General features: G+C 28.1%; 1 long non-coding RNA gene across 1 annotated transcript; it reads left to right on the forward strand.

The window, feature by feature from the left end:
• The first annotated feature begins 5,820 nt into the window (after window positions 1–5,820).
• On the forward strand, window positions 5,821–8,645 carry LOC137818563 (uncharacterized). Its single transcript, XR_011082086.1, has 3 exons — window positions 5,821–8,054; window positions 8,131–8,246; window positions 8,388–8,645. It is a non-coding gene; the product is annotated as an uncharacterized lncRNA (long non-coding RNA).
• Window positions 8,646–13,516: the final 4,871 nt, after the last annotated feature.

The raw sequence follows: 13,516 nt of genomic DNA on the forward strand, positions 1-13,516 counted from the left end.
ACTTAACTCTGTTTATTCCTATTCATTTCATAAAAGAAAAACAATTATTCAACTACTTTGTTCCCTTTTACTGATAGTTTGATGCCCACTGAAAGTAATGTTTTACTGGTTATATTATATGAATTAAGAATAACATTTAAAAATTGTTACTTCATAAAAATAACATTATAGTTCTATAAAATTACCTAATTAAAACATCCCCAATTGTGAATTTATCAAAAAATCTTCCTGTTATGGGCTCTCAGTGCGAAAGTAGGTAGTATCATTATATTAAGTTTCCTTTTATCCATTTTAAACTAAGTATATTTATGCTACCTTTTTTTATTAAGAATGACAACTAATTAATATTTCTAACATTTTAAAATTAATTTAAATACAAATGTTTTTTAATAGTGTTGTGTTGGGTTTTCATAATTTTGTTTTGAGTTTTAAGTTACTCTGTTTTTAATTTTCCTTTTTTCTTTAGTTTCACCTATTTATAAGGTAATTGGCTTTTTTGTCCTGAGAGGAAAATATAATACAATTCATTTTTGTAGTTTTTCTTTTTTCTCTTTTCTCTTTTTATGTTTTTTTTGTTGTGATGGGTACATATATTTCGTTGTTCTGCATCCATAAACACCTTAATATTGTCATAAATTCTTTATATAATTCATTAGTAGAGATTGATTAGTTGATTATAAGAGATATTGTTATCAATTAATGAATTATGTTAATACTAAATATTTGATAAAATTACTTATCGTATATGAACTTCTTTGTCTTATAACAAATTATCTCTAAAACAACTTAAATACACTTTAACCTTATCTATCAAGAAGCACAAACTTATGATGAAGTTCTCAAGTTTTCATAATTGTGAGAGGCTATAAAGAATGAGTTAGAAGAGTTAGAACAAAAAACAAAATTTGGTGCATAATCGAGCTTCCTCATGGATAGAAAACCATATGGTGTAGACGAGTTTATAAGATTAGTACAATGCAAATGGAGAAATTGAATGATACAAAGTTAGACTTGTTGTAAAAAGATATGCTCAAGTAGAAGATATTGATTACTTGAATACCTTTTCATCAGTTGCCAACATTTTTACTCTAAAATTTATCTTAGCTACAAGAACTACTCAAATTTGGTTTTCAAAAACACATAATGTGGTAAAACCTTTCTTCTTGGTGAGTTAAGTGAGGAGGTTTACATGGTTCCTCCTCCTCGAATCGAACTAAGAAAGATGACAAGTTTGTTGGTTAATGAAGTCTTTATAAGGATTGAAGCAAACAACTAGAGAGTAATTTGATAAACTCTTCAATTCTCTTAAAAAATTTGGTTTTATACAATTTGTTTTGATATATAATTCATTGTTTACTAAAAGAACTATAACACAATTTCACAATTTCACCATACTCATGTATGTACATGGTATCATCGTTGAAGGAGATTCCATTTTTGATATCAAACATGTTACTCAATATTTAGGCAAGGCATTCAAGGTGAAAGATTTGGGTGACTTGAAATATTTTCCTGGCCTGAAGATTACTATAAATCTAGCAAATGCATACCTATTTCACAGAGGAAGTATGCTCTCAATCTTCTCACTAATACCGGGTTTCTCCTTACAAAACCTTACTTCACTCTAGATACCAAGCACATGTTTGAAGATGGAGTTCCTCTACAAGACGTTTCTTCTTTTTAGTGACTTATAGAAAGGTTGTATATCTTACAAACACATAGTTAAATATATGTTATGTAGCGCACTTCTTAAGTAAGTTTTTGCGTGCTCCCACTTTGAATCTTTATAATATTGCACATCAGATTTTACTGTATATAAAAGTACTTCTATATAAGGTTTGTTCTTCCTAAGTGATTCTTGTTTGCAACTCAAATTGATTCTTGTTTACAACTCAAAGGCTTTATTGATTCTAAATGAGCCATCTATCCACAAACAAAATGTTCCACAACTAGCTACTATATGTTTCTCGAATCATCTTTAATACGTAGGAAGTCAAAGAAACAATCAATTGTTTTTCCATTATCATCTGGAATGGAATATTATGCACTTGTTGCCAATATCTATAAGATTTAGTGGCTAAAGTTTTTTTAGATGACTTTAAGATTAAAACTCAATTCCCATCGTATATATATTGTGACAGTCAATCGAGACTTATCGTTTTCAATTCCAACTTCCATTAATGTACCAAACACATCAAGATAGATTGTCACATCATTCAAGAAAAGCTTCAGGCCAAACTCTTTCAGTTGCTTTCTATTATATTTGCTCATCAAGCTATCGATATTTTCACCAAGCCCTTTGAGTATGAAAATATCAATTTTGATGTTTCCAAGTTCGAAATGATGGATATCTATTGTAAAGTTTGAAGGGGATGTTGGATTTCATAGTTTTTTGTTGGATTGTATGTTATTTTGTTTTTATTTTTATTTTTCTTTGATTCTTTTATAGTTTCGCCTATTTATAAGATGATTGATATTTTTTTTTTTTTTGAAAAAATATAATACAATCCTCTTTTATTGTTTTTCTTATTTTCTCTTTCTTTTTCTTTTTACATTTTTTTTCTTCTACATGCATATATAGGTTTCTTTCTTTATTCTATATGCAAAAACACTATAACAACATATTTCATATGCGTAAAAGTGAAAACGATGATGGAAAAAATCAAATGAGTTGTCTTTTTTTTTTTTCTAATTCTATTGAATTAAAATAATTCATGTCATATATGAAAGATTTATTATTTTTGTGGGGATATGTGGGTGTTAAGTCACTACAAGAAAATTATTAAATAAAAATTAATTTTAGAGATAAAAAATAATTAGTCATTATATTAACTAAATTAGATACTATTTTTATAGACTAAAAAAATTATTGATATCTAAATTAGTTTCTATTATTAATAATATTTATAAACTAGTTTCTAAATTGATATGTAATACTGAAATTTTAGCTACAAACTTTAGAATCTAAAATAATTAGTAGCAAAATCTTAGTAGCTAATTAAATATTAATTTATAAATTTTATTAATAATAGAAACTACTTTTAAAAGTAATAATTTTTTTAGTCTTAAAATAATATCTAATTTAGTTAATATAGTGACTAATTATTTTTTATTTCTAAAATTAAATTTGATTTAGTGATTTTCTTGTAGTGAGTATAGTAGATAGATGTAGAGATATCATCTTTATTTTGAGATATTCCTATTTTTTTATAATAAACATATTTGTTAGTCAAAACAAATTGTAAGTTGTTGTTTAAATTAAAAAATTAAAAAAATGAATAAATTAATTTAAAATCACCATTACTAAATTTATATGTTCGAGTAATCCATTATACTATCATTGCTAAATTTATATTAATTAAACTGGATTATAAGTTTACAATAACTATAAACTTTATTAAATTAATATATGATATAAATTTATCAATGTCATTATAAATTCTACTATATACATAAAAACAAAAATATTAATTTAAATATTATAAATGTGTAAACTAAAAAAAAATCTTACATTGTTATAGATAAAAGTTTATAAACTTATTGTAACATTGATATGCTAACGCGTATACAACTTATCTAAAGTAAAACATACCCTATAGTATAATTCATAAGATAAATGTGTGAAAGAATCATGTTTTATGCTTTGGAAAGAAGAGTAGTTTGTTTTTTGATAAGTTTTTTCTGATATGTTCTAGTTCATAGATGCATTACAAAATTTCTATATTCGAATAATAAATTTTTCTCAGAAAAAATGTATACTCCTTTATTTCAAAACGTCAATTGTTTGAGTTTCAACATATATTTATGCAGTTGAGAAAAAATAATGAATTAAATTATCAACAAAATGTTTTCACCCTATACAAAACCTTAAAGATTTAAAAAATGAGAATATATTAATTTATATATTTTTATTTCACAATTTATCCTTCAAACAAACAAATTTCAACGACTTTAATTTTATTATTTCAAAATCATTTTTAAGCTTAAACATCCTTTCGATAAATATAATTAAGAATAATTTAGTAATTTTTTTAATTAACAATAAATATACTTAATTATTTATTTTTAATTAATATAAAAAAGAAAAATGATATTTATACTATTGGTGAGACAGTTATAGTAGTTGGGGAGAGAGGATGAAATTAAGGTAGTGGTTGGTAAAATGGCATGTGATGGTATGAAATAATGTATATTTTTATAATTAATTAAAATAAAATAATTAGGGTTAAAAGTGAGAAAGACGGAAAAGTCGGCGAGGAATTGGGAAGGGGTAAAAAGGAAATGCGATGGAGTGGACCCCTTCTGTCCTCGGTAACTTCCTCGAATTCCTCGCCTCTCTCCTGCTTCAAATTTACACGCTCTACGAGGACGACCCTACCTCTTTTCTTTCCATTTTTCAATTTTTTTATTTTTTATTTATTTTCTAAAACTTTATTAAATAATAATAAATAGGGTTTCCTATTATCGGGCATCTCTTAACTCAACCACTCCTCTGACTCACTTATTACTTCTTCCTCCTCTTCCTTTTTCCTCTTCACTTCATTATTTCAACCATCATTATGTCTATCTTCCTCAAGCTAAATTATTGCTTACACTCATAAATATTATTTCTTTTTTTTTCTCTTTATAAAAAACTTTCTTAACTCAAATTAATTTGTAGAATAATAAAATTTTTACAATGTCAAATAACTAAAAAAATAAAATTAAACATTCAAATTAAAAACATTTGTATCTATTAAAAAGATAGTCCCGCTCGATGTTAATGTTATATAATTCTAATTCTCGAAAACTGAGTCAGCCCCTTTACTATTAAGAATAACAAAAAAACACTAAAATATAATAATATAGTTATTTTCAATCAAGATTGACATCTCATATTGATGATTTTTTCAAATACTAAATTCCAATATAAAAAGTAAAAAATTTATAAATATGTAATATTGATTTCAAATTAAAAGTTTTAGAATATTTTTTTTTTGTCTTAACTTGTTTTTATAGTGGAAAGTGTCTGTACATTACTAATTCATGTATTTATGTCATTGTGACCGTTGATTGAACTAATTAATGAATACGCGTTTTTGTATTTGGTTTTTATTGTAATTATAATAATTTCATTTATTGGTTTGTCGAAATTCAATTTCATTAATAAAATATTTTTTTTGCAGATGTGCTATTTTTAACTGTATTGAATAATGTTGCGTGTTTTATATTTATATCTAATAGAATAAAGTTTCGCTGTTGTTATTTAGTAAAATATACATTCAAGAAATTTAAAAATAGTTTCATATAAAAATCAGGTATAACTTTCGGTCATGAAGATACAAAATTTGTGCTACATGTAGTATTATTTATAAGCATCCCTCTCTCTTTTAAATTTAATTTTTTTATTTACTTTCTTTACACCCTCATTTGTTAAAAATTATTTTAAATATATTTAAAAAGTTACAGTACTTTATTGTATATAAAAACTTATAATTAACTAGACATTCATGTACAAATTTACACTATTAATAAATTAGAGTTAAAATAATAATTTGATGTTTTCCATATGCATAAAATAATTGATAAAGTCAAAAGAAAAAGAGAAGAGTTTAAACTTTAACGTTGAAGAAAACATTTGGTACATTTATGAAATACATTTAAGGGTGGATTGACCTAATAAAGAGAATTTATAACTCCTCTCACTTTATACAAATATCGCACTGCGTGTTCTTCCGCTGACTGAATTGGCACCTTGGTATTCTCAAAATCCTACGGTCCACAATCAATGTCTGTGTCTGTGATTAGTATTTTAGTTTTTGTTTGTTTATATCTGAAAACATTGAATTGAATGCAAAGCTAGGATGTGAGGGTGCACATAGATCCCTCTCTGGATGACACCATCATCCACATCACGCTCAATTTCACGAAATCAGATGGTCGGTCTCGGTTTTGTGGAAGGTCAGTGCGGTACTATAGGTGCAGTGAATGGGTGTAGCAGCAGGACATAACACCAGAACACATGATCTGGCATATCCAACGGTGGATGTGGATGACTTCACCACACTTCACAATTGATCCACACAGAAAACACAATAAAAATAAAAATGTTTTGGCATTAATATTAGAAAGTAGTAATTTTGGAAATTAAGAAGGGTGCATGGGGTCGTGGTCATTTCTGGAAGTGAGAAGGCAGCTGGTAGGGTCTACCTGCACCAATTCTTTGTCTTTTTTGACGTTGCCTTTCTTCTCCTCCTTTATTTTTACTCTTGTTATAACCCCCTCTCTTCTTTCTCATATCATTCTCATTCACCCATTCATCATCACAACCACTCTCTCTCTCTCCCTCTCTCTCTCAATCTCAGACCCCCCTTGAAGATAGCCGAAACTCATGGGGGACACACTGAGAAGAGAGTAGAAGTGGTGAGGGAGTGAGCCATCAAAACAAAGCCTCTCTCTTTCTTTCTCACACTCTTTCTTTCTCACACTCTTTCTCTCCCTCTTTCTTAGCAGTTCAAGAAGAAGGGCCATTCTTGGGAAGCTTTGTCTTTTGAGGGGAATGTTGTCTGGCTCGAGGACCCTTCATCTTCATCTTGTGTATCTGCATCCCTCTCTTTCTAGAGTGATATGCTTGTGCTCAAGGAATGTATAGTGTTGTCGGACCAGGCTTCATTCCCCCCAATTATATGCTTCCAGAATAATTTTCCGGCCAGAATCGAGGTATCTTTATGTAGATTCGTTCACAAACTGGGTTTCTCAGCATATGTTATTTCCTCGAGATCGAGCCGTGGCAATATAGTAACATAAATTGTGTCTGTTGCATCTGCTGATGAAATGCTTTATAGGTTTGTTTGCTTGGTGTCCTCCTCAAATGTTTTTTTGGAACTACGGATTAGTGTAAAAGTTTTGTTTTTTTCTTAAATATAGGTAGATCTTAGTCGTGGGGTTGGGTTTTTGGATGAATTAAAGATGGTGGTAGTTTGCAGATTGGTGTAATGATGAACATTTTGACCCGGTTTTCACTTGGCAAAAGTTTTTCATCATTACCTCCTTTTCGTTTCTTTCTTTTTCTCTGATCAAGTTATGATGGTGTTTTTGTTGTCAGGAAGCAACTACCTTTTTTTTTTCATCTTCATCATTAGCCAGATCTTCTCCCAATTATGTTTTCCAGTATCCGATCTGTCTGTCTCTGCCATGTTTTCGCAGATCTGGCCACCTTTGAAACTCAGTTAGACATTCTCCTCTTTTTCAAGTCCCCCTCCTCCCTTTTTTTTCCAATTTTTTCTTTCTCTCTCTACCTAGTTCCTCTCTCACCCTCTCTTTAGGGTTTCCTTGCCTATGTTCTGTCTCTGATCTCTATCACTTAGCTGGCCCAGGAGTCTTTGATGAAGAAGAACCAAGTGGATGACCCCTTTTCTTAGTATTATTATTATTATTAGTCCTTTCACCATTGTAAATCGGTGTGGTCAAATCGAGGCCTAATTTGGTTAAATGTGCCATGTGTTACCGGCATGCATATGACTCAGGAGCCTTGTAGACTCCGCCCTCTCTTTATTGGCTTCTTGTGCTTCTGCTGGTCAAACATTTCTTTCTTAATTCTCCTTTTATGTCCCTTAACCATTTTTCTATCATGTGATTTTGTTTCATCTATGTTCGATTGTAAACTATCCTTGTTATTGTGGATAGCATTTAGCTTCCTTCTATGGGTTCACTAATGTCACAGATCTACACTTTTCTCTGTTTGCTTTGTCATTCTTTTTCATATCAATTTGTAATTAAAAACTAATAGATCTGAGCACCAACAACACCCAATAGAATCAACTTTTACAACTTTGGCTGTATTTTCTTGTGTGTGCTGCTGTACCTTGGAAGTTTTTTCAACGCACAACTTTCCAATTTCCCTGTCTTTTAATATATCTCATTTGTTAGCTGAAACCCTAATTTCCTGCACAATCAAAGACACAATGTACAAGATACTTCCTTTTGTATTGCTCTAGTTTCAATGTTGTAGGCAGGGAAGAAGAAAGACAAAACGAAACTCCCATCATCAATAGTTTCAGTTCTTCAAGGAGAAGGTAATTAATTTTTTTTTCATTAAGGATAATGAATCCTGATCATGAGTATAATAAGCATTACAATTGTGCATTTTAGCTCTCCCTCTAATCATGTAGAAGCAGCAAAAGAAAGTGAATGCTTCTTTAGGAAGCAAAGATATGCAGGTCAGTGTTTGAGCAACTGTACATTGTCCCAGCAGGCATCACTGCAGTGTTAGTAAGCTTTTTGATTTTTTATTATATGCTTGATAATTTGCAAAGATGGGAATCAACGATTATTTAATTACTAACAAAGGAATTTTGTTGGGGTCTCTTTTGTTTAACATTTTTTTATTGTTTTCCTCATGTGCTCAGGGATTTGGAGGAGACTAGAGCATCATATTAAGCTTGATTCAGAATAGAAGACAAAAAGAGTCTGCACATAGCAAGGGGCATTGGGGAATACAAATGACATAATCACAGTGCTCAAAGCTCATACAGCTCTATTTTTCTTTGTTACAGTTGTTGTTCATACATTCATACTTGCACGCAAATGTGTACACTTTATTATTTTCAACGCAACTCATGTATCCAAAGTCTCTTACTAGAATATTATTTGAATTTTCATATCAATTTGAAACCATGACCTCGAATTGTCATAAAATACAAAACACCATACTATGCTTGGAATACACTGTCCTTGTTTTTTTCAAAATTCATGGGGGTAAAAGGCGTTCATTTGACTATGCATGATCTCACTCTGTACCTTTGCTTGTTTTTTGTGTGTACAGAATTCTCAAGCATAAAAAGTTGTGAAAAATTGAGCTTGATTTTAATGTTTAATGTAATGGTCATTGTGATTAAAGGGATTGATTGTAATTCCACTTTATGTATATGTGAATGCTGTCTCATAAAGAATTGCTTTTGGGAAATTGAAACTTTTTGACCTTTTGTAAAGTAGCATAAAGTTGAAGCCCTGGAGGGTTTGCTTTGTGTTTTCCCATGCATGATATGGTTGAGAGGGAGAAAGAGAAACTGCTTGCTGGGTCATGCTTGTTGAATTCCCATACAGCTAGCTTTTATGGTCACAGATATCTTTTCCATGAATAATTGGAGAGCGAATAAAATTATGTAACCCCAAAAACTTTTTGGAGTCTTTGTACTATTTGGATATGAAGTTGAGGACCTCGTAGTCTTTCCATGCATATATACACACACACATAGATTAATTAGGTGTACCATCTAATGAAGTGATTGCCACAGGTAGGGTATAGCAGAATTAGACCCCTTTGACACATTCTAGTGGGATCCAGAGAAGACTTTGGATCTCCCTTTTCAGCCATTCATCCCTCTAACTTGGAAACAAACATGTGCCATTGCTACCTCCCTCAATCTGCTAACAACCATTTTTTAACTCCTCACTGCTACTTAAGTTGTTAAAAACTCTTTTGTCACCTAATGGCTCCTTGAAAAAACTACAATTTGTATCTTGCTACATAAATCTTATAGGATCACCATGATATGATACCATTCATATATAACTTTGTCTTTTACCTATGTAGTCAGAGTCTTCTATTTCATTTGTCATCAATTCCTTAAATACTTCACAGTATCTTGAGAACTTAGTTTTTAATTAACTCTTTCACTAGATGATATTCTAGACTGACAAAAAAACCTCAATAGATTCAAATACAGAAAGAAAACAAAGATTTCTTCTTTCCAACACTACTACCATGGTGTCCTGGACTTGCTAAAAAGGGGACCAAGTAAGCTGGCAATCCCTTATCAGAGATCCCGGATCCTCTTTGCAGACAAGCTAACAGTTTTTTTTTTTCTCAGTAGGCAATGCTGTGAAATGAAACTGTCATACATATGTTAGTGTTTTTAGGGGAGACACTATATACTAATGAGTAATAAAATCTATATGAGAATATTTTACACCAAAACTCAAATAAAATATAGGATGTGATGTTCTATCCAGAAACTTAACATGATAAATTCATAGATTTTTTTTTCTCTTTTGAACAGATACATTCAAAACATTCAAGTTCAAAGGATTTGTTGTGTCATGTGTGATGTATGATAGATGATAGGGAGGTTATTATTTGTGCCCTTGAAAATGCTAAATGTCTCTTTTGAAGGAATTTATAGATGGAGTGTGAACCTCAACTTGCTTTTCTTGCTTTTTTCGATAAAGATAAAAATATTATATGTTTGTATTAGAGAACAAGATAAAGATACCTTTAGAGAAAACAACTTCTATACGAATAATTGGGCTAATTTTAATTTTTAATGGATTTTTCAATGTTTGACAAATAGATAAATCCTCCAAACGACTTTCTATCATGCCGATGTTATCATAAAAAAAAATTGCCAAAATACAAAGATTTAAAAATGATAATATTCTCATTTACTTTATTCAGATAAAATATTAAGAAGATTTATAAAAAAGTTTTAGCATATATTATTCTGATAAATATGTTGATATTTATTGTTAGCAGAAATTGACTAAAGTTACTTAATTTTAAAAATTAAATTAGTTAATATTAAAAAAATTATTTATAAATTATTATCATAATTATTTCTAATAATTTTTTTATTATTATTATATTAAATTAATATTTTCATTTTGTTATATATTCATATAATTTAAAATGATTATTATTAATGATAATATTACTTTAATTATTATTATTATTATCATAATTATATTAATATTTTGAAATTTATCAAATTTTTAAATAATATTACAATCCGTATCAAATATTATTAATGAGTATTGATTTATGTTTCTTTATCAATGAATTTTATTGATGGATGAAATATAATGATAATTATTTTTTATATAGTCATTAATTCTATCCATCGATAAAGTTATCGGTAATTAAAAAATTATTGATAAACACAGCTCTGTTGATAATATTCTGTCAATAAATTAATGTTTTGTATTTTGGTCTTCTCCGTTGCTTCCTACCTACGCTTCAAAATATTAGAGGCTTCGATAAAATATAGATTTCAAATACTTATAACTTTTGGTAACTTAATAAAAATTTAAGGATTTATAATTTACGAAAATAAGGTTTCAAAAGTTTTTTTTTTTTGGTGAAATGAGTTTTTTGATCAGTATGTTTTGACAAAGGCAATTATTTCAATAGAAAATTATGCTTCGAGAGTCTTACGAAGATGGAGAACAATAAAAGAAAAACCAAATTCACTTTAAAGAATATTAGTTTTTATGTATTATTCATTTAAAAAATCTGTCAATTAAAAATTAGTATGCAGAAATTTAAATAATTATAATAAAAGGAAAAAAACTTATAACACATACCATTTTATAACCAGAAGGAGTGTCCAACATTATTCATACAATCAATAATTACACTATTTATTGTACCTTTAAAATAAAAATCCAAATAGGTAAAAAAAATAGAATGTCAAAGTCTCATGAACAAAATCAAAATATGGAAAATGTGTATGAAATCTTCTACCAATAATTTATATAAAAATTAATTTTAATTTTTATGGAATTTGAGTTTTCTTTTTTACATGTTTTTGTGAGAATTTTTTCAAATATATTCTCTAGGTAACAAAACCTAACGATTATTGCACTTTTAACCAAATTTGTTTAACTCATCAAATCTTAACCCAATAAAATATACAGAAGATATTATGGGCTTTTATAGAATAAATTATGATGGATCCAAGCACCTCCATAGGTTCTTCTCATTCTTTTGTCACCTCTATACATAACGTAAAAATACATTTTTATCCTTTCTGTGTCACCCCCATAGAGTATCTTCTGGATTATGTAATTCGGACAGAAATTTTAAAAAAAAACTTCTGGATTACATAATCTGAAAAATAATCACACATATGAAAAAAACTTCCGAATTATGTAATCCGGAAACTAATTACGAATTTGAAAAAAGACTTTCAAATTATGTAATCCAAAATATTACAAAGGGTATTTTTGGAAAAATAGAAATTTATGGAGTGAGAGAAGAATATATGGAGGTGCAGGAAGAAACAGATTGGATCCAATGTTGTTGGATCCCAAATAAACGAATGAGTTTGCTTCCTGCACCTCTATTATAAACAAAAAGGACTACACTACTATCCTAGCTATATCACACCATCCCATCACCTTTATTGGTGCTGCTATAGCTGTGGCTGTATCATCGTCACTGAAAAAAGAAAAAGAGAGGGAGAATACCGTAGAAGAATAAGAAAGAGAATGCGTTTTGAAAAAAGTTTTTTCTAGAAAATTGATTTCAGAAAACTTATTTTAGAATGTATTATATACATTCTCAAAGTTTATTCTGAAAATTCTAATATAAAGTTTGTTACAAAATGCATTTCATATTTTATATTTCAAAAACTAAAAAAAAAAAGGTTTCGGAAAATATACCAAACATGTGCTATTTTTAAATTAATTTTAAAGATAAAAATAATTAGTTATTATATTAAACATATTAGATTTTATAGAGACTAGAAAAATTATTGGTATCTAAATTAGTTTCTATTATTTATAAAAAGTTTTTAAATTAGTATTTAATTATCTACCTAGGTTTTGACTACCAATTATATAGATTTTAAAGTTGATATCTAAAACCTTAGTAGTTAATTAGATATCAATTTATAAGTTATTTTAGATACTGATAATTTTTTTAATCTTTAAAATTATATAGTGTTGGATAGAAGGAATCAAACCTAAACTTATAGGTAAACTATTGCTAGAACATATTCACCATGCATCTGTCTAAAACCACATGGTGGATTAATAGCATTTTGAAAGTGTTCGTTATGAATTCAGATTTTATTAGTCTTAAATTATTTACCGTTAGTATTGCATTAGTGGTAGGAGTGTTAGTATTCCTATTTTATAGCTTCTAGTAATTATAATTTTATTATTTGAAGTAAATCAAAATGAAAGTATCACTTCATCAGTTTTGCAATTTCGTGCAATTACATTCATTCCGTTTCTACAACTATTTGTCTCCTGTTATTTTTTTCAATTATTGTCTACAGAAAAGGTGATGGTTGTGATTATAATTAATTAATTTCTTATAAATAATTGATATATACTAAAAATTAATTAAATGTATGTATATCTAGTATGTCATATTATTAATATAAATAGACTATATTATTCATATAATCTATTTAATTTATTAAAAGGATATTTTATATATATATATATCACTAAAAATAATTATTAAATAAAAATTAATTTTAGAATTTAAATATAATTAATTACAAATAATAACTAAATTAAATATTATTTTATAAATTCAAAAAATATTATTTTCTATTCTTAATAACAAATTATAAAATAATTTTTAAATTTAATATTAACTATTAAAGTAAAATTTTATATTTTAAATTTATATTTAATTAAATTAGTGATTTGGATTTTGTTATGTAAGGTTTTGTGGATCCTTAACTGGGTAAGGAAACTTGTTTGGTTGGATACCCTAAAGTACCTTATTTTATTTTATTTATTT

The sequence above is a fragment of the Phaseolus vulgaris genome, chromosome 10 (genome assembly GCF_000499845.2).
Source record: "Phaseolus vulgaris cultivar G19833 chromosome 10, P. vulgaris v2.0, whole genome shotgun sequence".
In the NCBI taxonomy this organism is placed as follows: domain Eukaryota; kingdom Viridiplantae; phylum Streptophyta; class Magnoliopsida; order Fabales; family Fabaceae; genus Phaseolus; species Phaseolus vulgaris.